This window comes from Eleginops maclovinus, chromosome 2 (genome assembly GCF_036324505.1).
Source record: "Eleginops maclovinus isolate JMC-PN-2008 ecotype Puerto Natales chromosome 2, JC_Emac_rtc_rv5, whole genome shotgun sequence".
Lineage (NCBI taxonomy): Eukaryota > Metazoa > Chordata > Actinopteri > Perciformes > Eleginopidae > Eleginops > Eleginops maclovinus.
In genome coordinates, this window is record NC_086350.1 from 5,947,738 (window position 1) to 5,972,614 (window position 24,877).

The 24,877-nt window shown below is 40.9% G+C and overlaps 1 long non-coding RNA gene across 1 annotated transcript in view; it reads right to left on the reverse strand.

Annotated features, from left to right (window-relative positions):
* Positions 1 to 1,035: 1,035 nt before the first annotated feature.
* LOC134876067 (uncharacterized) overlaps positions 1,036 to 24,877 on the reverse strand; it is a 297,182-nt gene continuing 273,340 nt past the window's right edge. The window contains exons 2-3 of the long non-coding RNA XR_010167336.1: positions 2,299 to 2,340; positions 1,036 to 1,404 (exon numbers count right to left, since the gene is read on the reverse strand). This is a non-coding gene — a long non-coding RNA (uncharacterized LOC134876067). The remainder of the gene's footprint in view (positions 1,405 to 2,298; positions 2,341 to 24,877) is intronic.

A 24,877-nucleotide genomic window follows, 5' to 3' on the forward strand; every position in this document is an offset into this window, starting at 1 on the left:
TTGTTGTTCTTTTGAACCTGGATAACAAGGAACCATCACAACAGAGACAACTTGTTCATGTTTACTTTGTTCAGAGGTCAGATGACTGGAAAACTTTTTGAACAGGTTCTTAACAGTGTCAGGAGGAACAGAAAACCTCCATAAACTGGACGAAAATCACACCTCATGACTGAACATGTCCTGCTTCTTGCTGCTGGCGGCAGGCAGATATAGGGAGGTGACCTCCACCGATCCATTAGTATGCTCTAGTGGGACAATTTCCCCCGGACAGCATAGGCGAGAAAAGAGCCCCGTTGGCGGGTAGGAAGGCGTTGCCTCCTGCTATCCCGCAGGACACGCACAGGTGGCAAAATGGCAGAGCTGTTGTCATGGCAACCTCCTTCATTTCAACCGTCCCTGGCAGATCCTGACAGATGTGCTAAGCCTTGTGGGCGATTGGAAACGAGAGGATGACCCTTCCTGGCTTGTTTTCTTTTGAGGAGACACTTGTTTTGGAAGACCCCCCGAAAAAGAGGGCGTTATAAAGAATATGATACTGTTAGAATATTATGAATATGTGAATTTCTTTTTTTCAACGGATTTTCTTAATATAGGCTTGGCTGTTTTCATCATCATCATCATCATCATCATCATCATCATTATTATTATTATTAGTATTATTATTATTATTTTTTTTTTATTAATACAAATATTAAAATAGTAATAATAATATTTGTTTATAATAATAATAATAATAATATTAATTATTATTATTATTATTATTATTATTAATAAACATATTAAAATAGTAATAATAATATTTGTTTATTATAATAATATTAATAATTATTATTATGTGATTTTTGTTTATTTAATTCTTTAATTGTTTTATTTCAATATAATTGTTTAATTGATGATTTCTTGAGATTAAAGTCAGAATTAAAAAATGAAATAAAAATGTTATCACCATTTTTTTTCTCAGGTGCCCCCAATCCTCTTCCATACATTCACTTACATCTAAAATGCTGTTGGATTTAATACATTCAATAATTTTTTTGTGTGATTTGTACTGTCCATACGTTTTGTTTGTTAAAAGAGAACAATTATATACTGTATATATAAATGAAAAGGGACAGAAAGTGAAACAGAGAGGGAACAAACACGATCAGTAACTTCTTCTCTGCTCTTCTTACTGTGTAATCAACGTGACATTGCAGGTGGAAAGCTCGGGGAGTTTTCTTTGCCAACAGGCCCCTGGGCGAGCCGCGGGGATCACTGGCTGACAGAGAAACTCCAGCTCAGGGACTTGTGATGTTCCCTCTCAGTCCATATCTGTCTCACACAGTCCACAGCAGGAACCCAACTCCTCCGCCATCCCGCGGATTACTTCCAATAAACGGCATTTCTTGTCAGCTCTGTCAGAGCCTGGAAGAGAATATCACATCCGGCTTAGGGAACGCTCACATAAATGTGGGTTTTCTTTCCTTCACCCACTTGAATTTTAGAGTTGACATGGTTATTTACATGTTGAGTTTCATGACCCACAGCCTCAGAGGTGTGCTAAGGGCCCAGTTCACAAAGCATGAGGGTAAAAGGAAACCGACCACAAGCGAACATAGAAACAAACTCCAAAATGTAATGTTTTTTACGAAAGCGGTATCTTCAAAGTCCTTTAATTATGTTTCATAGCCTCGGATAAAGCCTCTTACTCATCATGTTTCTATGTTTGATTGTGCATTAAAAAGTAGTCTATGAGATTGCTGAATGCACTTCTATTGTGATACCGTGATTATGTATTGAGAGTGGTTTCGTGTCTAAAGCCAAGCACTTCTTTATTGCATCTCGTATTTATGTATTATACTTTTTGTTTATCTTGCGTATCAGTCCTTTCCACATCCCCGATCAAAACAGACTTTTTAAAAAATGCTAGCTGATGCACGAGGTAGTTTCCCTGTGACGTTTGGTAATTGTATGAAATGCATCAGAGCACTAGCTAGACTTCAAATAATATGATCTCAAATAGAGAAACAGGAGCATTATTTACAAGCCATACTAATTTGCACACACAACTTCATTTGTGGAGCGTGTCACTAACGCATTCAATGTTCAAATCCACTGGCACTACTTGCACAGAAAATGAAAGCACTCATTCTTTTTAGGGCACTTTAGATATAAGCGCCTAGCAAATGGCATATTCTACGTCCCAAGTACAAACAGAGAGTAAGTGTAGAGCGTAAAGTGGAAGCGATTATGTTTTGAATCACATAAACAGGACATAATTGTTTGCAAATAAAATTTTCCACCAAATGCTAAACTCACCTTGATATCCTGACAGCCACAGTATGACACAAATTGATGGCTCTGGAATGGGAAAGAGCAGGAAGCACATGTTGAATTCAAACATGGTGGATTACAGGTTGTGCTATGTGGAGTGAGTGTTTAAACTGCATCCTAAAGAAGTCTTGATCTACATAGGAAGCAGTTAGTTTGACAATCCCAAGTGTTACTCCTGAGGAATCTCTTTCGCTTTTGCATCTATTACTGTTGGACCGATTGAGTTTGGCGATTTAACGTTCTGACTTAGGTCAACATTACAATGCAACGGCTGCAGCGTCTGCTGTTTTACTAATGCAGATTAGATGCAGAATACAGTGGATCCGTGTGGTGGAGTCTATATTAGCTACAAGAATCACCCTTCAGACTTTGCTCGTCTTGTTACCATACCCTCGCTCCGCCTGAAAATGTGTCTGCCGGTGGGCTGCTCACTTTATAAGAGACCAATAAATGCAAAGGTGGATGTCCTCAATGCTTTTTCTTTGACAGGCGGAATTACTGAACGTATTTCCGCACTGGGAGTTCTGTTTACATGATGGTACCAATAAAAAATGTAATACACAGGACCAGATTCCCTCTCCTACCTCTACAGCCTCATTACCCCAACTGAATGTAACATTGAGTGAATGTCAATGTTTCATTGCATATTGAACTGACTCTAGTGCGGCTGCAGTGAAAGTGTTCCAGACTGCAGCCAGACAGATGAGGTCTGCAGGTGCAGTCGTCAATATCCTGTTCTCTTGCTTTTTTTGCTACTGCTTCTGGATCTTGATTTGCTTGATGTGAAATGTCAGGCAGTTGTCCATCTGTTGCAAATGTGTCAGCTACTTCTTAACCCCATTAGATGTGACACAACACGTCACATTCGCTGATTTTATCAACGCATCCTGTTTGTTTTTTCGCCAAAGGTCACAACTGATGTGCGCGCCAAAAGCCCTGCCAGTGTCTGATTCAGTGTCGACATATCCTCATTGATGTCTCTGCACCAGAGACAGAGCAGCACCAAGTGAGCAGATCCCCCACTACCCTTTCTCAGGGGACTGCTGCTGTGTTTGTTGATGTGTATCTCGCTGCATAGGTGTCTAATTATAGTGTAAAGTAGAGAAGCAACTGAGAAAGTGGTTCTCTTCATCCTCCTGCAGACTGGGAATTTAATAAGGCTGGTGTAACTGTGAGCATGAATTAAACTTTATGATTGTTTATGGTTGCCATTGCACATAATTACCTCTTTATGAAGTTTCAAGACTTACTTGAGGTGACAATACTTAACTATGCATGACACCGAGGCTCTGAGGGTCATAACAGTTAATTGCTGTCTTTAAAGCGGGCGATGACATGTTTATGGCAGCTTATATCGCTGTGGATTATGGCAAGTTGTCATTAAAGCGACCACAACAGTGTCAAAAAGCCACTACGTTGACATGAATAACCGAAGGAACAAGGTTTAAGACATGACAATTTTTGTGACATAATTATGGCAATATTATAACACAATGTTCAATACACTTGTGATTTGGAAGTTACAAACATCTAATGATATATTTTGTAGGTAATTTGGTTAAAACTAGTTACTTAGAAACCACGATCGCAGTAGGAAAAGTTTGAAAGTTAAACAAACCAGCGTGAATCATAAAATACGTTTCAATAAACAGGTTTTTAACACAAATGCCATTTTGGGGTTATGGATATGTATATATACACTTAAAATCATGTTCTAGGAAGCACTGAGTGTAATACAGATGTGTTGCTGTGTCAGAGTCATGAATTCATCAGGTCTCATGAGCCCGTCCTCTTTATTCTGCTGTTCTAACTTTAAAATATTCTGTCTTTCTTGGTCTACAGCGTGGCGTTAATAAGCAGAATGTCTGACATTGAAAGTGTAAGTTTCTCCGAAAATGTTTTTGGAGCTTACAGCCACGGTATTTCCTTATGCACATGCTTGATGTAAGAAGACGAGACACATTTTTCAAACAAGCACCGACTGGAAATATAAAGTGAAACAACAAGCTGGAATCTATTTTTTTTTTTTTATAAATTCAGATGGACAAATACACTGCAAACTCCCAAAACAGTTCAACAAAAATGTATGTTAAAGGCATAGTGGACAGTTTATCATTCCTACCAGGGGATGCTGAGCACTGTCCATAAATTGCCTCCAGCAGACAGCAGAAGAAAAACTGCCTCACTGGTGCATCAACCATTCTGCTTTCCTAGAAGGTCATGGGCAACTTCATCATCGGCAGCTATTTTGTGATACATGTTGATGTTTCCATGTCTGTAGGATCAGTAAACTGCACATCAAGAGTTAAAATAGATCTTAATTTTACCAGCAGATACAAGTACTTATTATTGTTTTCAGCATGGCAAAACGTGGTCCTATAGCCACCTGATGTAAGAGTTTGTATTTCTGTCTGTGAGCAGATTCTGTGTCAGATTCATGAAACACACCATCTCCCCTCTATGCCCAAGGGCCATTGTTTTTTCAGAAAACATTACAGTTGTGAAGTCTGAGTTTAGGTGTTGTCTGAGTGACAGTGCTGGAAGAAGTGGGGAAGGTAGTGTTGAAGAGTCCTCTTGCCTCCCCACTTTACACCTCTGGACTGTTTTGACGCCTGGCTTGTTCGATTTCATGCAAGAGGTTCTCTAGTTACACCATAATGCATTTCAAACTCTTAAACAGACACTGTTTTAATCTTAGGTGTTGAGTGGATTTGCTGATTGGAGTAAATTGCCGAAGGACAGCTCAGTATCACTTGGAAGCCCTCCAAAGAAAACAAAGTCAAAAAGAGATGTGACTTGCATAACTTACAGTTGTATCATAGTGGAGACTCAGACAAATGGATGTGTGATAAGTACCTGTGCAACCCCATATTTCTGACATCTTTCTCTGGCACATAACACTGCAAGGCCAAGCTGAGCCATACTGGGCAGAAGTGAGGCTGAGAGTGACTGCTCTGAATACTGCTCTGCCAGAGTTCGTCAATGATGTATCTTGTGTAGAATGAGGCAGCGGCTTGGGGGTAGATTACTTTCCTAAACAAGGCAATGGCCTTAAAGGGTGAGTTACTGCCCTGGCTATTGGTTTCTCTTGCAGGGCCCCTTGACAGCGGTAGCATCTTAATTCTGGCAAAAGACCAAGGCAGCAGATTCCCTGCCAATTGGCAGGCACCTAGCTAGACTGTCCCACTACAGCAAAGAGGCTGCACATGGAATACTGACAGACACAGCAGTGTGGAAAGGAATCTCAATCCTCTGTGAATTAAAAAATAGACTTGAGCTGCTCCATATTTTAGGCTTCAGGATATCATGAACAAACCACCTATTCTGCAGAGGGGATAAATGACCAACAAACACTTTAAACAAATATTAAGAAACATTATCCATGTAGAAAACCAACAGCAGGTCTGAAAAATACAACTCTTTAGCAAGGATTTATTTTAAGACAAAGCTACTGAAACACCCACGCGGCCATAATGACAGGTAGATCTATTCACTAATGAACTAATTGGCCACCTGATGAGAATTCAACCACCAGAAAGAAAATCATTTCCAAGAACAGCCTTTTCAGTCTAACACACTAGTATCGCATATTTAAAACCCTGAATCCAAAGATATCAAAGAGGCAGTTGACATGTTTTTGGTTTTGCCTTACATTATTGAATCGGCACACCAATACAAGCATGAATGATACAGAATCATGCTCTTATTAAGTCTTCACGGTAAGCGAACAATTGCCCATTTACATATCAAACATTTAATCAGTCTTTAAAAAGGAGGTTTATATTTAACGTTATCAGTGGAGGCCATCATATGGGGAGTGCTAACACTTCAGCTAGACACTGTGTTTGTACACCCTGGTTTTCTATTCACAGCAGGTAATCCTGTCAGATCATCGTATTGATTAAGCAGGTAACGCAAGGCTTGTCCAATCTGGTCCGTTGGTTAATGTTAACGTTCTCTAATACCACTCAGAGTCCAGGAGAGGAGGTTACTTTCATTAGCAACTTCAATTGTCTTTGCCCCTTTTTAGAGAACAAGCCAACAAAACTACATAGCCAGCGTTAGCTCATGTGTTAGCTAGAGAAATATTAAATCACTATCCTTAGGCCCTTAGTACGAAACTATTTGATAATATAATAATGTAACTGACATAAGGCTAAATTAGCCAGTTTATGTCTTGCAAAACCAAAACAATTATCTATGACATGTATGCCTCTGTGCTACAAAATGAAAGCATATCAACATTGATAACACTTCCAATGTTAAAATAATGATACATTAAAAAGTCATTACAAATACATGGTTGTATTCAGAAATGTATATGTTCCCTTCCAGGCTAATATATAAGAGGTGGTTTCTGTATGGCATGTTGATCAGACTAACTGGATGGTGACATTCAGCAATATTTAATTTCTCGCTCTCAGCTTTTCTCATATTCCTAAATTCCTTGCTTGGCAGCCTCACCTCGCCCTAATATAAACTTCCTGTATTTATTTGTTTATTTTGGCTTGGAATAATTGGTTGCGAATGCCAAACCTACTCTCTTAGGCCAGGCATCCATGTGACAGTGTTCTCCCATAGGCGTGCACATGGCCTTGATAAATTAGCTTAATGCCGTGCAAATATTAATCACATTGTCACCACAGCTGAGCAGGGAAGCAGTTTCGTACTGCAGCCGCCACACAGTCTCATTTATCAAACCCCGGAGCTCTCCTCTTATGCTAACCCTCCCGCGTGCTGTCTCCAAAACACAAGCTGTACCCACCCAGATTTCTAATGCCAGCACTGGCTTCCACCATTTCTTCAGTGGCACAGTTTGCTTAGGGGGTAATGCTGCTCCCTGAAAAACACATCCAAACCTACAAACACTTTCATTCTGGGGGAATATCTGGAAAGTGAGACTTTAACATGTATCCATTTGAAGTGACTGGGTTTTCATCAAAGATCGTTGAAGTATTTCTGCTAATATGGCAGATCAAATGCAGTTAAACGTAAGTAGAGGAGAATGGATGCAAGATAAAAATGGTGTTTGAACATTCACTCTTGACGAATATTCCCTCTAACATCCAAACACATTTGCACTTCAAACTCCTTTGTCTCAGGACACTTGCGTATACCTTCTTTAAGTGAAACCTGGAAAACAGATTGAAATGTGTGTCACACTAGCTGTCAAAAGATTCCTGTCAAGTATTCCCCACCTATCCTAAGTGCCAGAGGGTCATACAGCTATGCAGTAGTTCTTTTTGTTATGTATGCCCCCACCTCACCCCACTGTGCCTGTGAAAGGTAATGCCAACTTGTAAAATATGCTGAAAGATATTCACAAAGTCACCAATCACAAATGATGAATGCAGCCGTGTGAGTGTGGAAAGAATGATTATCACCGAGCTCCGCCGGGTGAAGATGTGCAAATGGAGTGTTTACGCTTGAATGTAGTACAGGCATTTAAACGTAGACCTTGGCAAATTGCACTGCACCACAAGCCCCAACCTCGATAAATGCCTTTTCAGAGATGGATGTATGGGGAGCCAGCTATAGGGATATCCTGCAAAAACAACCTTGTTTGTTCAAGGAACATAATGGAGGGCAGGAACGGGGTGGCCCAGCATGGTGCCATCGCTCACTAGAAGGCTGTTTTAACGTGTAATTAAAAAGCATTCAAGAAATGTTAAAGGAAGGTCGGGGTTTTTTCTTGAGTTGCTTGCATTAAAAATGACATTTGATACCAAAGCAGTTGAGTTATTCTCGTGCATTGTTTTTCTCCAATTCAGTTTTTTCTTGCACTGTTTTGTATTGTTTGGAGGAGCCTAGAACATTTTCGTGGTCAAAACAACACTGTATCTTTTGTACATATGAAGATAAAGTCATGGAACATTGAATCTTGGTCATATTTTGTTCAGTCGGTATTTGCAGAACATTTAAAGTGTGGGGTCAAAGTGTTGGGCCTTACATGAATCGGTCCACATATTCCGGTAATAAGCACTGTATGGGATTACAATTTAAAATCTGGTCATTACATTAGAGGTACTTAATCCAGTAAAATCCAGCTTTATATCAAATAACATTTGCAATAGACTGGTTTACAGATCGATGAGTGTCCTATTGTCCAGCAGTGGCTCAGTAAGTAGGGGCTTGGACTGGGAATCGTAGGGTCACCGGTTCAAGCCCCCGAACAGACTTGAAATATGGAATGTGGACTGCTACTTGGAGAGGTCCCAGTTCACCTCCTGGGCCCTGCTGTGGTGCCCTTAAGCAAGGCACCGGACACCTCCAATCCCCCCTCCCCATTGCTGTGCATGATAGCTGCCCACTGCTCCTAGTACTAGGATGGGTTAAATGCAGAGGACTAATTTCACTGTATGTGCTCTGCTGTGTGCATGTATGTGACAATCAAGAGGGTTTCATCCTCCGACTCTATTAGCTATCTTGCTAATGTTTCCCACTGGTAGATTACATTCAGGTACAAACTGAAGTGTGTTTAATGTATAAAAAACTAGCTATGAATGGTCAGGCGATATATCCATACTGCTTGTTGAACCACAATGTCTTGTTTTATTGTACTGAGTATACATTTTTTAATTGAGAGTTCACTATTAATGATAAAACATGTGTTTGTGGATGTTGTTTGAAAGGCACTAAACAGAGCTGGGCTGACCCACAAAAGAAAATTAATGAGTACATTATTATTTTTTCATGTCCTTATTGATCACCTGTAGATCCTAAGCAGGCGGTGTTCAAATGTAATCTTGTTATAATGAAGTTTTTTATTAAAAAAATTGATTAAATACTGATTCTTGAAGATGTTTTTCACAATTATGTAAAATGTCTGTAGTAGAGGGAATAACTACTCGTCTAACTTCCAAAAATTAGCTCTCAGTAGCTCTATAATGTTTTACAGTAACTGGTACCCTAACAGGGTTTCACGTAGTACCTTGCTGGAGTATATTTTAAGACCGTACAGACTCAATGGTGATCTATCACTCACACTGCTGCCAATACAACATCAAAACCTATGTTAAAGTTGAACCGTACACTAAACTCTAGCCATCATGAAAGCAGAACATATTGCAGCTTCACACTCCATTTGTTTTGCTGTGACTGTCCTTTAAAATGACACACTATTCGGCAAGCAAATGAATACAAAGGCTTACTCCCTACATTTGAAACAGTAAAGACTGCCTTCTCTTTGTCTCCCGGTTAATTATTTTTTGTAATCATTTTGGCTTGATTTTGGACATAATGTTTTGGCAGTTTGTGCAACGTTGCCTTTGGCTGTAGCTGGGAAATTATTTTGGAATTACTACCAACAATGTGTGAGGGATTAAAAGCCCTGTTTTCCATTTACGTTTTGACCCCCTTTAACCTTGGGGGGTCAGTGCAATCAGGCCGAACACGTTTCACCTGCCATTGCTCTGTTCTGTTGTTGGACGAAAACCGCAGCAGGAGATTTAAAGGTTTCAATAGGAGGCTTAATAAATACAGAACAGGCATTGTTCAGGCTGCCGTGCCTCATGCAATGATGTTCTGTACTGTCGTGTACCACATCGACCTTGTACTAGGGCGAATCCAGAGGCAGTCTTGATACATTGACCAAGAAATAAACCTATAGCTTCTTTTCCACTGGACTGCCTCTGGTTTCCAACAAATTTTAGCTTCATTGTAGGAAATCACTGTCCCAGAACATGGACTTATTCAGTGGCACCATAGGGAGTGCTTTGCCCATTAGTGTGCAGCACAGTGACCTTCAGACAGTCCATCTATTACCGGTTTCTCTTGGACTCTTTCTTTAGAAATGGGACAATGTGCCAAAATGAATGAAGCTTGTCACATCGAGTTCATGTTCAGGATGGATGAAAAATCTGTACTACCAATAATACTTTGTATTATACGGAGAATCAAAACACAAATAAAAGACACCTGAGCTGGTGTGAGCTTCAATTCCATTTAATCTCCTCCATTTCTCTGCAAACAAACACAGTCCTTGATGACACATATCCTTTTTAGGGTTTTTCCTTTCCTGTAGTGTCTTAAATACGCTTTTGGTTACATTTTACTTTACATGTCACTTGTTGTTCAAAGAGATTAACACACATTCAATACTGTGAACAGTCCCCAGAGGAGCAATTTGGGGTGAAGTGTCTTGCCCAGGGACACAACGATATGCGGACCACAGTAGGGATGGAACCAGTGCTACCCTGATCCAAATACTAACGCACTAGACCACTGAGCCACAGCCTCCCCTGGTTTTAGTGCATGTAAATGGTCCGCAAAGGCTAAAATCACTGTGTTCCCCGACACTCCTCCCCTGTCTTAACCGCATCTATTGGACTCCTTTGTTTAATTTTGTAACATGATGACATCACTATGCAACACAATCAGAGCAGACTGAGCTCTGGTTTCAATCTGAGAAAAATAAAGACCTTTTTGAGCATGAAAGCAGGTAAACATTTCACGGTAGAAGCACAAAATACAAATATAAACCTGAAAGGCGCATTATATGCCTCCTTTCAAAGTGAGATCTTTTCAAAAGCTTGTCTTAGCATTTGATATAACCTTTCCATGTGTATTTTTGGCAGAAACAACTGAACCAGTTTCATGATAGGAGCAACTTTAAAAGAACTGTATGATTTCAATGCTTGGGGAACAAAACAAAAAAGGCAATGAGGGTCAAATGTAGAGAGCCATACGGGGCACACACAATTGGTGTGTCTTTGTAGAAACTGTAACTCAAGTTACAGGTGTCATTTTGTCAGTCTTTAACTCCATTTAATGGCCTTTTTTTTACAACTAATTGTTTGAATGCCTCTTTTTGCACTCATTTGGGATCTTGCATTGTGCTAATGTTGTTGTGTAGTGGAATAATGACCAAAGCGTGTCTAGTTCAAACTGAACATTTACTCTGTAACACAGCAGTTTACAAAGGTAACAGTGATAAAAGCTGAACATGCATTTGACATCTGGTATTCTTCTTCTTTTCCCCCTAACCGGCAACACAGCGACAAGCACTTCAAAATAAAAGCATTTCCTGTCAAGGATCACAAAATTAAATCATTTGTTAAGTTAGAACAAATATACTATACTATACTATAATACTTTTTTGTAAGGATACAAGACTACTGTGTGTAGGAGGTCCATCTCTACTCTTTAAATTACACTTTCTTTACTGATGATGGCAGAATATGTTTTTACTACAGATTTGCCTCAATCATGGAAGAGCGCTGAAGGTCTGAAAAAAAACCTGGTCAATCCAGTGAACGCTTTAATTCGTTATTGATTTCACCCTCTTAAGTTTGCTTCACCCCTGCAGCGTGGATGCAGATGAAAAAAACAAACAAATTATGATAGGCTTTGGAAATAAATTAATCTGCGATTGATTTTCACGTACAGGTCACTCTAACAAGGCACTCAATGAGCTTGAAATGAAAGAAAATCACAACCTTCTGTTAGAAGTTCAGAAGTGGCAAGAACTTTCTGCTTTAACATGTTTTTTTTATGCGATAAGCAGCTTAGATAGCGCCGTACACCATGAACACCAGCTGTTTCTAAGTGATTCTTCGAAAATGCAAGTTGCCACTGCTATTGTTATCACCATTTATTTTTAATAAGGTCGTGTCTGTTTATTTATAAAGCTTGTTGTGTGTGTTTGTGTGTGTGTGTGTGTGTGTGTGTGTGTGTGTGTGTGTGTGTGTGTGTGTGTGTGTGTTTCCCTCTCTGCACTTAACCATTTTGAGTATCTTGCCTTCAATAATATAACGATAGTGTGAGCAGACTATGGCCCCTATGCCCTCTTGCATTAGATAACCCTTTCATTTAGTATCTGTAGAGTTGTGCATACTTGAAGCAACTTTGAAGTTTGCATATTAAAAGCACAGCCATTCAATTTAAATGTTCCCTTCATTGTGTCATTTCACTTTCAGCTTGTGTATAAAAATTAAACACTATGGACATAACTCTTTTATTAACGGCAGTATATAATATAGTGTTGGGGGCAGTAAACAATATGAGAGAAGAAAGAGGGACAAAGACAAGACACATGTTTACCAAAGTTAATCTTTTCTAGATCATTTCTGACCTTGAAAAGCTAAGCTATCTAATGACACTATTTCTTTAAGATGCTGAGCAATAATGGAAAAGAAATGCAATCCACCCCAAACAGCGTCTAAAGGCGATTACAGGTATTAAATCAAATTAGCCTGAAGATAAATGACTTAATCTTTATCTATTTGCTTTGTCAGTATGTTTTGTTTATGCACCACTCACAGGGAGGGGAATTGCTTACGCCTATAGACTAACTTGTGCTGATTAATCGCTATGCTCATCACAGCATGGTGAATCTCGATGGGTTTCAATTGGCAGCAGGTACGAACATACACAAAGACGTACACAATAAAATATACATGCAGGTTGCAGCGTCTTGCATCTGCTTATCCTTTGCGTGTTTGTGTATCGAGATTCATTAATTGGTTTGGAGATGGAGAGATGGATGGCTTAGATTAGGGCTCCCTCTAACCACCTCACCTCTCCCTTGTGTTTCACCCTTGCTCTCTCCAGCTCCATTACTGAACTTTCCACAAGCAAATTGAGTCGGGCCCTCTTAATTAGATTGTTTCTCACTGCATTTCTAATATGTGACTAATTAGAGGGAGACAAAAAGAAGCTGAGATTGCCCAGCCTTGCACCAGAGGTGAATCTGAGGATTTATTAAAGAGACAGTCAGTGGGTCTGTCAGCAATTACTGCAGGAAAAACTCTGTGCCAGGCTCAGCAAATCTACACCCACAGCATGTTTTAGCTCCTAGTAAAAATGAATTGAAATAGATATTGATTGAAAACATCCTTAAATATTAGATCCAATAACGTACCACAATTTGAAATATAAAGATTGAGTATATTTAATGTTAAACTATTATAATGTAATATTGATATATTGAGCAATAATAATAAAATCATGTAATCAAATAAAACATATACATACAAGTATTTGGAAATATGCAGATAGTAGTGGTAGATAAGTAGATAATAGTGCAAGCGATTCATTAGCACTTCTCCCATTCCCCCTTTTCAAGCCACTACAGTGGAAAATATAGTACTTCTAAAGGCTCATACATTAAATACTTCCAGACTAATTAATATTTAGGAATACCAAGGGCAAAAAGTCACCATAGGCATAGGCATTTCACTCACAGTATTTAGGTTGAATCATTTAAAATGTTATGAATCATTCCCATGTTAAAACCTGAAGTGAAAGAGATCCCTAACCGGCCAATTAGTATCCATCACTACGCTCATCAAGGCCAATTAATTATGGAGGCTGTAAAGGAAACAACGATATGCTGCAGGCCCCCTCCGGAGTAGCATGTAATGCGGTCCCAATGCTGAGCCCACTTTAAAAAAAACTAAAGAAACCTCACAGTGATGGGGTGAAGGCGGGGTCCCGCAAGGTGAAAGCTCGTTAAGCTTGGGGTTTTGGGTGGAATGGCAATACGCTGATTCAGAGGCACCCTTAAGGTAATCAGCACCATCACACCTCTCTGAGGCTATAAGGGCTTCAGAAACAGGACGGAAAAGCAGGAGGGGAAAAAAAAAATCAATAAAACCTCACACTGAGCAGCGCAGACTACACATGCTAATGAGTTTCACAACTACTGCTGAACCTGCGTCAAAACTGCTATAAATTCATGCATTCATTCTTCCCTGCAAAGGTCCCTATTGACGCAACATATAAAGATTGTTAAATTCCCCGCACTGGTATGGGCCAGAAGTGCTAATTAGATTGATTTTAAACAATCAAGTCATGGATCATTGGCTGCAGCTCTACGGCTTTGAAATTGTCATATAGTGCATATATAATGAAATGATATACTTAAGAGGCCCCGCCATGAACTGGTTTTCATTATACAGTATAATCAAATACTTTCCTCATAAAACGAGAGGAATGGGAGACGTTCTAATAAGACCCTTTCACATTAAGCCAACAAAACAGCAAATGCAGTTTGTTGTTTCAGGGGAAACTTGGAAGAATCCCTAATATTTGCAATAGTATGAATTCACAATAAAAAATGAAAAAGTAAATTGAAAAAAATAGAGGATGAAGATATGCTTGTTAGGCTTGTTAAAACTGAGATGGGCGCCAGACACATTTATTCTTGTAGACATGTACTGTAGATGTTTTTGTTTTGCCATTATTATGCTTTTCAAATCAGAGCATTGAATAGGGAATAGGGTATCACATAATAACAACAATTTACAGTGCTTAGTTAAGATGTGTTGCCCACAAAAAGGATGGTACCACAATACAGTGATTCCGGGACACTCAATACACTTCCTCATGTTTCTGTTATTTTAAACACATGACCGCATTTGTTGTTGCAAATGAGGGGGGGGATTGATGAGGTGTTTTCTTTTGTTACAATGGAGTTTTGGGTGCATTGCTCTTCATCAAAAGTGAGGGCCTTGACCAAGTCTAAATAACCTCTCCTAGTGTACAACAAAACCCAGAACCATTCCATATCACGCTTGCAGAAACATGCAATGCCAAGCGGTTAGCGTTCTAGCATCCACCACTCCACCTTAAAAGGAACTTAAGTCATTCTCACACCAAGTAACTATGCAACGTAGCAGCTGCAGACTATACGACAATTGGTCTCTTCAACATATCCATAGCTGGGCTAGTGTGACTATAATGTCCTCTGAAAAATGAAATCACAGTCTGCTTTAGGGCCTGTGTCCACATGTTGCGTCTTTCTTCCCGCCAGCGTCTTTTTTCAATTGATTCCAATGAAAATATCGTGCAAGCAGTTGGAAACAGCCAGGTCAAGAAGAATCGCAGGGCCCATGCCGTGTCTTCTCTCCGAGCGCTGCTTTTTTTTGTTTGGCAGCAAACAGCCGGTGACATCACTGTCAAAGTTGTATGAAAGCTTGTTTTTGGCCATGTCAGTCTGAATCATAATAAAGACCAAAAAGCTTATTTTTAAAAAGTATATCAGCCAGGTGGATACTGGTTATTTTCCTCGCTAGTGTGTGACTTTTATCAGCCTCGTCCCTGGCTATATGGGAGTGGTGACAAGCTCAGTCATACAAAGCCTAAGAGAAAGACTCTTCCTTGTGGTACTCATAGTGAAAAAGCAATGTAGAAAAATATATAATAGCACAAACATATGATCAAATCCATGCTAGTCCACCTAGCAACAGCAGTCGCACGTTGTTGACATAGTGTTTTCATAGAAACAATACAAAAGCCCTGGAGCGTTTTTTGGATGAAACGCTAGGAGCTCCCGATCGCCCTCCCAGCAAAGGCAAAGCATTATGCAAACAAAAAAAGGAGTTGTTTCCTTAATTGAACATGACTTAGCTAACTTAACATAGTTCAGCTGACCCAGAAGCTGTACGTCATGTATGTTGTAAGTATTATCGTCGGGATTGTTTTCATTTATGTCAACATATGGCCGGCGCGTTTTGATGATCCTACATTGTCGTCATCTTATTCTGCCTCGTCTGTTTATCCGTCCATAATCTATCAGTCATTTTGCTACTTTACTAAAATAAATGTGAGGGGAGGCATTTTGCGTGGCAGCAGAGGACAGATGTTGCCCAGTGTGAGACTGACGGCCTGCAGTATCCAGAGGCAGCACTATTTGGTTGGTGCTGAGTCAGATAGCTTTGGGCTGCAAGTTTTTCTCTTGGTTGGAGGTTTATTAAATATGCTTAGGCATCGTTTTATTGTTAAGGCTATGGGGATGGAAAACAAGATGTTGACAAGAATTATGAGGGTTTGTCTGTATGAGTTTAAGAGAGAGACAGCTTATTTATTCAAATAAAGGTTTGTTGGAGAGCTGGGGTTTCCAGACATTGGTATCACTCTGATTCCAAATAAAATATGCATTACCCAATATGCACAAGACATGATCATATGTCCAATACATAAACTGGCATTGATCAGGTCTTGCATTTGCTTAAAATCCAGGAAACATTTGTGAGCACAAACAGAGAACTAAGATATTTTTGTAAGGCAGGTCTACTGTTAAAAACAACGTCCTTGGGTAATATAATAGTCCTCCTCATCCCAATTTCGTTTGCTCTGATCAACATTAGCCACTGTGAACACTGAGTTTCTCTCTGTGCTCTGGTCATGACTGCTCTTCATGATTTGGGTCCCTAAAAGGCTCTTTCCATCATGGTTCAACTCATGAAATCAGACTATCACTTTTATGTCTGTACACACAAAATGGAAAAAGTACTCTTCATTTTAAACATTCAAAGAGGTAAATGCATAGCTTGTCAATTCTCCCTCAGTAGAGCTGTGTAGCAGGATGGCATAGGAGACAATTAAAGAATTACTACTGCTGTTATCACTGGAAGGGTATTATTGTAATTATTGGTAATGCATCAATGTAGTAAGTACACATTATAACCACATGTACAATTACCCTCTCAGCAAATTATACAACCGATTGCACTGTGCAATTCCAAAGAGCTATTTTTGCACAGTAGCAACAAATATAACGTGTAATTAATCCTCGCAAAATTATTGTGAAGGGGATGATGAATAAGACCAGACAGAAATATGCTAACAGATGACAAATGTAAATATGTTAGGTGTTTCAATTACCACAACAGTGTAAAGGGCTATAACTTGAGAAGTGATGGGTATTGTCAGTTCTGACGCTGATTAAATGGAGGCAGGTTGCTTACTTAGTGCTACTGTCTGTAGAAATAAGGTTTCAAGGTTTCAAGGTTTTATTTGTCATATGCACAGCAGATACAGCGTATATGTTGGCAATGAAAATCTTATGTCGCGTGCTCCTCCAACAACTCAACATGCATGGTGCAAAAGATAAATAAAGTAGTGCAAAAAGAGAGAAGAATATTTACAATATTAACAATAAAGATTTGAGGATGTGAAATATATACATATGTGGAATACATTGAGAGTATTTAAACACTTTACACTGTTGAATGAGGAGGTATGGACAGATGCATATATTATGTATAGCAGATGTATATGGCAGATATGTACAATATATAGATATGTGTACTATAAACAGATATGTATGGCAGATGTGTATAATATATATGTATGTGTGTACTATAAACAGATGTGAGTAGACATTCACACAGCTCAGGAGTTCAGTAGTCTTATAGCCTGTGGTATAAAACTGTCTCTGAGTCTGGTGGTCTTGGTCCGGATGCTGCGGTACCGTCTGCCAGACGGCAGCAGACAGAACAGATTGTTGCTGGGGTGATGGGGGTCCTTTAATATCCTACCGGCCTTCTTCCTACACCGCTGGGTGTAGAGGTCCTCCATGGATGGCAGCTCCGTCCTGGTGATGTGCTGAGCAGTTTTCACCACCCTCTGTAGAGTCTTACGGTTGAGGGCGGTGCAACTGCCATACCAGGCGGTGATGCAGCCAGTCAGGATACTCTCGATGGTGCACCTGTAGAAGTTGCAGAGTATCCTGGAGTCCATGTTGAACTTCCGCAGCCTGCGGAGGAAGAAGAGCCGCTGTCGAGCCGTCTTGGATATGACCCTGGTGTGATGTGTCCATGTCAGGTCCTCACTGATGTTTACCCCGAGGAACCTGAAGCTGCTGACTCTCTCCACAGGAGTCCCGTCGATGGTGATGGGTGTGTGTGCCTCTCTCTGCCTCTTCCTGTAGTCCGCAATCAGCTCCTTTGTTTTGCTGACGTTGAGATGGAGGTTGTTGTCCTGGCACCAAGATGTCAGGGCTCTGACCTCCTCTCTGTACGCCGTCTCGTCGCCGTCTGTGATCAGGCCGATGACGGTCGTGTCGTCAGCAAACTTGATGATGGTGTTGGAGCTGTGTGTGGCCACGCAGTCGTGCGTGAACAGGGAGTAGAGGAGAGGGCTGAGCACACAACCCTGAGGGGCTCCGGTGTTGAGGGTCAAGGTGGAGGATGTGATGTTCCCCATCCGCACTGCCTGGGATCTGCCCGTCAGGAAGCTCATGATCCAGTCACAGAGGGCGCTGTTGAGCCCAAGGTCCCTGAGCTTAATGATGAGCTTGGAGGGCACAATGGTGTTGAATGCTGAACTGTAGTCAATGAACAGCATTCTCACATAAGTGTTCCTCTGGTCCAGGTGGGAGAGGGCAGTGTGGAGGGTGAGGGAGATGGCATCATCCGTGGACCTGTTTGCTCTGTAGGCAAACTGCAGGGGGTCCAGTGAGTCAGGGAGGGAGGAGGTGATAAAAGTTTTGACTAACCGCTCAAAGCACTTCATGATGATGGAGGTGAGTGCAACTGGGCGGTAGTCATTGAGGCAGATGGGTTTTGTCTTTTTGGGGACAGGGACAATGATGGACTCTTTAAAACATGTGGGGACTACAGACTGGAGCAGTGACCTATTGAAAATGTCTGTGAACACATCTGCCAGCTGAACTGCACACACCTTGAGAGCACGGCCAGGGATGCCATCAGGTCCTGGAGCCCTGTGTGTGTTGATCCTTTTCAGAGATCTACACACATCTGCACTGGTTAAAATCAGTGAGCAGGGATCCTGGGCCTTTTGTGCCTCCACAGCCGGGGGCTTCTCAAAGCGTGCATAAAATGTGTTCAGTTCATCTGGGAGAGATGCAGACACTTCCTCAGCACCACTCGTTGTCCTTTTGTAGTCTGTTATTGTTTTTAGTCCAGACCACATATTTCTGGCGTTGGAGCCCTTGTAGTTCGACTCCACCTTGTCCCTGTATTGTCTTTTCGCACTGCTAATAGCTCTCCGGAGTGCATACCTGGAATTCCTGTACTCATCCAAATCACCGCCGCTGTGCGCGATGGCCCGTGCTTTAAGTTTAGCTCGGACCTCGCCGTTTATCCAGGGCTTCTCATTTGGGAATGTCCGTACAGTAATCCGCGGCACGACGTCATCGATGCACTTGCCGATGTAGCAAATCACCGCGTCAGTGTGTGTGTTTATATCGTCCTCCTCAAACACACACCACTCCGTGATGCCAAAGCAGTGGCGGAGAGCAGAGTCAGACTGCTCGGACCAACGCTGCACTGTCCTTGTCACAGGTCGGTCCCTCTTCAGTCTCTGCCGGTAAACGGGGAGCAGAAGAAGAGATATGTGGTCTGACTTGCCGAAGGGGGGGCGGGGGAGGGCTTTATATCCATGCCGGAAAGGAGTGTAAACATGGTCCAGTGTATTTCCACCGCGCGTGGGGCAGCTGACGTGCTGATAGTATTTCGGCAGGACTTTCTTCATGTTGGCTCTGTTAAAATCCCCGGCCACAATAAATGCGGCCTCTGGTAGGATGTCTTATTTCAATGAGAAACCATCTTCTCTAAATGTGTAATCACAATTTCAAAACTACTGTCAACAATTTTGGAGGTACACCAGGGGCGTAGCTAGGTTTTCAAGTTTGGGTGGGCTTAGCCCCGAGGTGAGGTGGAGCTGTGTGTGTGCAAATTTTAGAACTAAAACATTTTCGGGGCCTCTTTTTTTAAGGTGGTGGGGGGGGCACCTGCATGGTAGTACAATAACCATTAAATGAAATCGGATGGCATGATGATGGATAAGTAAGTCTGGGAGTTTTGCAATGAGCACAGCCACTACACACCCATAGTGTTTTGTGCTGGTTGTGTCGTAAATATATTAGTCATGTTATCCAAGAAAATGTTACCTGGCCTCATTCATGTTGACATGTCTTAGGAGTAGGGTGGACTTCACATACTCTAGGAGGGTCGGGGGGCATGCTCCCCCGGGCAGATTTTTTCAGAGCAAAATTAAGATGCTAGAACTTTGTGGTCTTGGTAAGGGGAGGGGGCACAACTCTCAACACTCATATGAAAAAAATACATCAATCAATCAATCAAAGTATAAAAAATACCATAACTAATAATAATGAGATGTGGGCTTTATATCTAAAGCCCACCTAAAAGAGGCCTAGCTACGCCACTGAGGTACACACAATGATCTTTTAAATGAAGATGAACACCTGTGAACTGTGCACTGCGCACACTGTGCACTGTCCAGCAGTGGCTCAGTCAGTAGGGGCTTGGACTGGGAATCGTAGGGTCGCCGGTTCAAGTCCCCGAACAGACTTGAAATATGGAAAGTGGACTGCTACTTGGAGAGGTCCCAGTTCACCTCCTAGGCCCTGCTGTGGTGCCCTTGAGCAAGGCACCGGACACCTTCAATCCCCCCTCCCCATTGCTCCCCGGGCGCTGCACAATAGCTGCCCACTGCTCCTAGTACTAGGATGGGTTAAATGCAGAGGACTAATTTCACTGTGTGTGCTCTGCTGTGTGCATGTATGTGACTAATAAAGAGGGTTTCATCCTCCGATTCTATCTATTCTAATCGCAAAATAGCATGGTGCAAGATGCTTTTGCAACAGATAAGGGTGACATAATGTCTCCCCTTACTTACAATGGGGCCATAATCCACACATTGGAAAATATGCAATATATACCACACAAAAGTACAGCATAACTCAGCAATTGTACATTCAGTCTCTATAGAAAATGCACCGTCACCTCCATTATCAGAGGATCTGTGGGAAATGCATTATGTATTGTATGATTTCATTCTGCGCACAGGGTCTATAGTGTACACCGGGAAGTAAACTGTGTTAATCTCATGGCTTATTTACTGACAGACTCTCTCCCTGGCCGGGGCTTTGAACTCTTTTTTATGTGTCTCACAAAACCATGAAACTCCCTGTGAATACAGACTTCAAATGAAAATATTGCTGAAGCCGGTAATAGGGTATTCCAGATCATTGAATCAGTGAATCCAGGTTTTCTCTAAGTAATAAGATAGACTTTAATTACCTTGGATATAATTAGGTCCATGGAAAACCCATATTAGTAAATGTCAAATTTCCTGCTCGACTCCACCGTTTCAAAGCCTGTCATTTTGAATGGTAATGAAATACCAAATGGTTGTGAGACCTGTTTGATATTCACATCTATCTAAATTTCTAACCATCTGAATATGTATTATATATGTAGTGTTATGTAAATATGTATAAACCGCAAATGTGTTTTCATTTAGTCTTTCTTTATTCTTCTATACATCTACCCTTAAGTGCTTTCTGTATGCATGTGATAGTAGAACATTGCAGTATTCAAAACAAGTGAAAATCCACATCACTGTACGGGGTTTGTTATAAAAAGCCAACCGACCTGGTGTCACACAAGTAGTTTGTACTACATCTAACACCCGACAGGTACAGAAGCCTTAGGTAACATGCTGACCTTAAGACTCTATTCAAAGGAGTGTATGTTTCCTAAATGCCACTGAAACAAACTGGGCTGTTTTCAGAGTAGTTTACAACATTTTTCTTTTGCCACTCATTTGTTTGGCCTGCTGTATGCTTCAGTGAGGATCATTTGCGTCTGATTAATGGCACCCAGACACTCGATACTTCTGAGAGTCAAAGCACAACGCACTAGGCGGAAAACACTTTTTCATCCAATTAGAGTCACAAACACTGTTTGGCATTTTCTTGTCTTCATGGCAGAATCTCAGGTACTCATCTTTGATTTATTGCACACAACAGAATACTGTATTGTTGCTTATAAAGACGTTCATGGGTTATGAAGTTAGACTAAATGCGCTAACATGACTGCCTTAACGGGCCAGTGAAGCAGGGCTTGATGTCTCTAGATGTTAAATCCACCCTGAGCACCTCAGCTGCTCCTGAGCTATATTTTAATGGGCTGCATTCTGAATTCTTCTTTTGTTTTTAGTCTCCAGGCATTGCCCAGGTTGCTCTGCATACCACCAGAGGCACCAGGTACAGTAGAACGTCTCTATAATATAACAAGTGTCATTTTCATATTGCCAAATATGTGTACTGTGCTGCCCTTCCAAATAAAAACCTATCCATTTCTATATGACCTCTTTTTCGATAGCAGAAGGTTAAGGCAACATTTTTCTTACTTTGCTTCAAATGATCAAACCTTTCCAAGAACAAATCAATGGCATGCATTATTGCCCCGCTTCTGTCAAAGGGATAGTTTGAAACGTTTGAATTGGGTTTGTACGAATTCCTTGGTCAGTATTACTTACATACATCCCCGGAATAAATTAAGAAACCACTTTAGCATTATTGTTTTCTCTTGTATGTATGTCTTTGAGTTTAATTAGTATTCTATAAACTACTGACATTTTTTCTCTGTGTTGGAATTCAACAAACACTGGAATGGCTGCGATACATGTAGAGATAAAGATTTGAGAACAATTCTGAGTGGTCACGTCATTTTTTCCGGAGCTTGGCAGACTGCACGCCCATATGGAAACTTAGCAGTGCACTATTGATCGGTGCATCATATAAACACATTTTAGCCACAGTTCTCCATGCGAAAATAATATCTCAAGGCAAGTTGATATACTTGTTACACAATGATAGAAATATGTGTAGGTTGGCCTTTATTTAAGGTGGCTTGATACCATTTGAACAAGAATAAAAAGTGTATTTATCCCCGTGGGAATATTCAGTTGTTCACTCAGTTGTTATTAATTACAGTGCATTGCACACGACGGGACCTGTACACAAACACTGAATACATATATAATGTATATATACACTTTCTGTTATGGAGGGGTATCAAACAAAACAAGCATCGGGTTTTCATGGCGCCAGCGAACAGTTGGGGGTTTGGTGCCTTGCACGACGGCACCTTGGCAGTGCTCAGGAGGTGAACTGGCATCTTTCCCGCTACCACGTCAAACTGCGTATTTTTGGGTCCGATCAGCCAATCCTTCAGTTCCCAAGCCAAGTCCCAACACGCTGATCTGCTGCCGCCCACTGAGGCCCCGTCCGCAGCAATACATTGCTGAGCTTCAATGCCCGAGCAACTTACTGTTTCAACAAACTGGGAGTGTTCAGCCCACCGCCTACCATGATAAATACACTGATTGTTTTTAATAAGCGTATACAACTACATCGGTACTGTCTTAAACATGTCTGCAGCCAGCGCCCACTCGCTTTAACCCCACCTTCCATGTTTACCCTGTAGAAAACTCTATGCATGTATATGTAAATAACTATATATAACTATGATTCTTTCCTCTGTTATCTACATCCAGTGATGATATCAAAACCCAGGTTTTCATTGAATAGTTTGTATCCCTCAGGACAGTAAAATAAAAATATATTTCTTATCACAAACCCAGAACTGTTGTAAAAACTGCTTCACCATGCTGCAGATGGTGTTCCAATTCTCATTTCCTGCTGTTACACGTTGCCAGTAAGATAGTGATGTGAACGTGTGTCATGTAACTACCAAGGGGACAGACTTTGTACTGTAAGCATGATGGTGTGTTATAAACCTGAAGAAAAAAGGAAACTATGGTACAATATCCAACAGCATTTCCATGTTCGGCAGCAATTGATTGAATGTAATAAAATAGTTACAAGGGATTTGAGCAGATGGATTAGTCTCAGTGTGTGACCAAACCTTTATTTCTGTAAGTGCAAATCTCCCACTTGACATGATATTTTTACTTGCATGATGGAGGAGGTGTACTTTCTCAAACTAAGGACCTTTCAGCCTTGAGATGTTGACATCATGTTGAGCACGACTTATGAGTAAGGCGGAAGAGTATTCTATGACCCTGAGTCTTCATCGGCTGTCAGGTCTGCGGCTCTGCCTCCAGGCTGTCTGGAGAGTCTTAATGTACTCTGAAGCTTAACTGTTATACATGATGCACAGGTCGCTAATTCATGCTCTCTGCCACTCTTGTCTTGACCCTGCATTCATAACCTCTTGTGGTTCTCCAACTCGGGGCTGGTTTTATTTTGCAAGCATTCATAAATCATTTATTTCAGTGATGAACACTACATGCTTTTATCTGTGTGTGTGTAAAGTCATAAGGAACACAACTGATTACATCGAGCAGCAAGAAAAGCTATCTGCAAGTAAATTCAAAGTGAAAAGTCACATTTTAACAACAGATCAATTAAACTGGAAAGCCATCAGAATTGTATAGGAGGCAACACTGTTCATTACAATGCTAAACAGTGGAATTATGTTATCACCTTGGTTAGACAAAAAGGCTTCTCAGCACCTATAATTGAAATCTCTTGTGACAATATTAACTGGGTCACTGATTTGTCTCCCATCACTTTGTAAATGGAAATGTGAGTAGGCAGAGGGAACTTTGTCATGATTAGATGGGAGGTTTTTCCTACCAAATCAGAAAGAAAATAACTGAGTGGCAAGTGAGATTTAAAGGGGCCCTAATATATTTATTTCCAGGTTTCATATTAGTATTTTTGTGCCCTTTTCTGTGACATGTCTCCATGCTTTAATTCAAAAAGCTCTTTATTTGTCTCATACTGCCTGTGCTGCTGCCCCTCTTTTCCCCTCTGTCTGAAACTAGAGCCCAATCTGCTCTGGTTGGTTAGCTGGCCCGTTCTGTTGTGATTTGTCCACCGATTAGAGATGTCCCGCACAATGTGAGTTAGAGTGTGTTGGAGGAAAAAGCTCCCTCTGGAGGGAACTTCGGTATTTTGGCCTTTGCAGACCATTTACATGCTCAAAAAACAACACTCTACAGGAAGGGGAATAACCCACAAACATTATGGAAACCATTT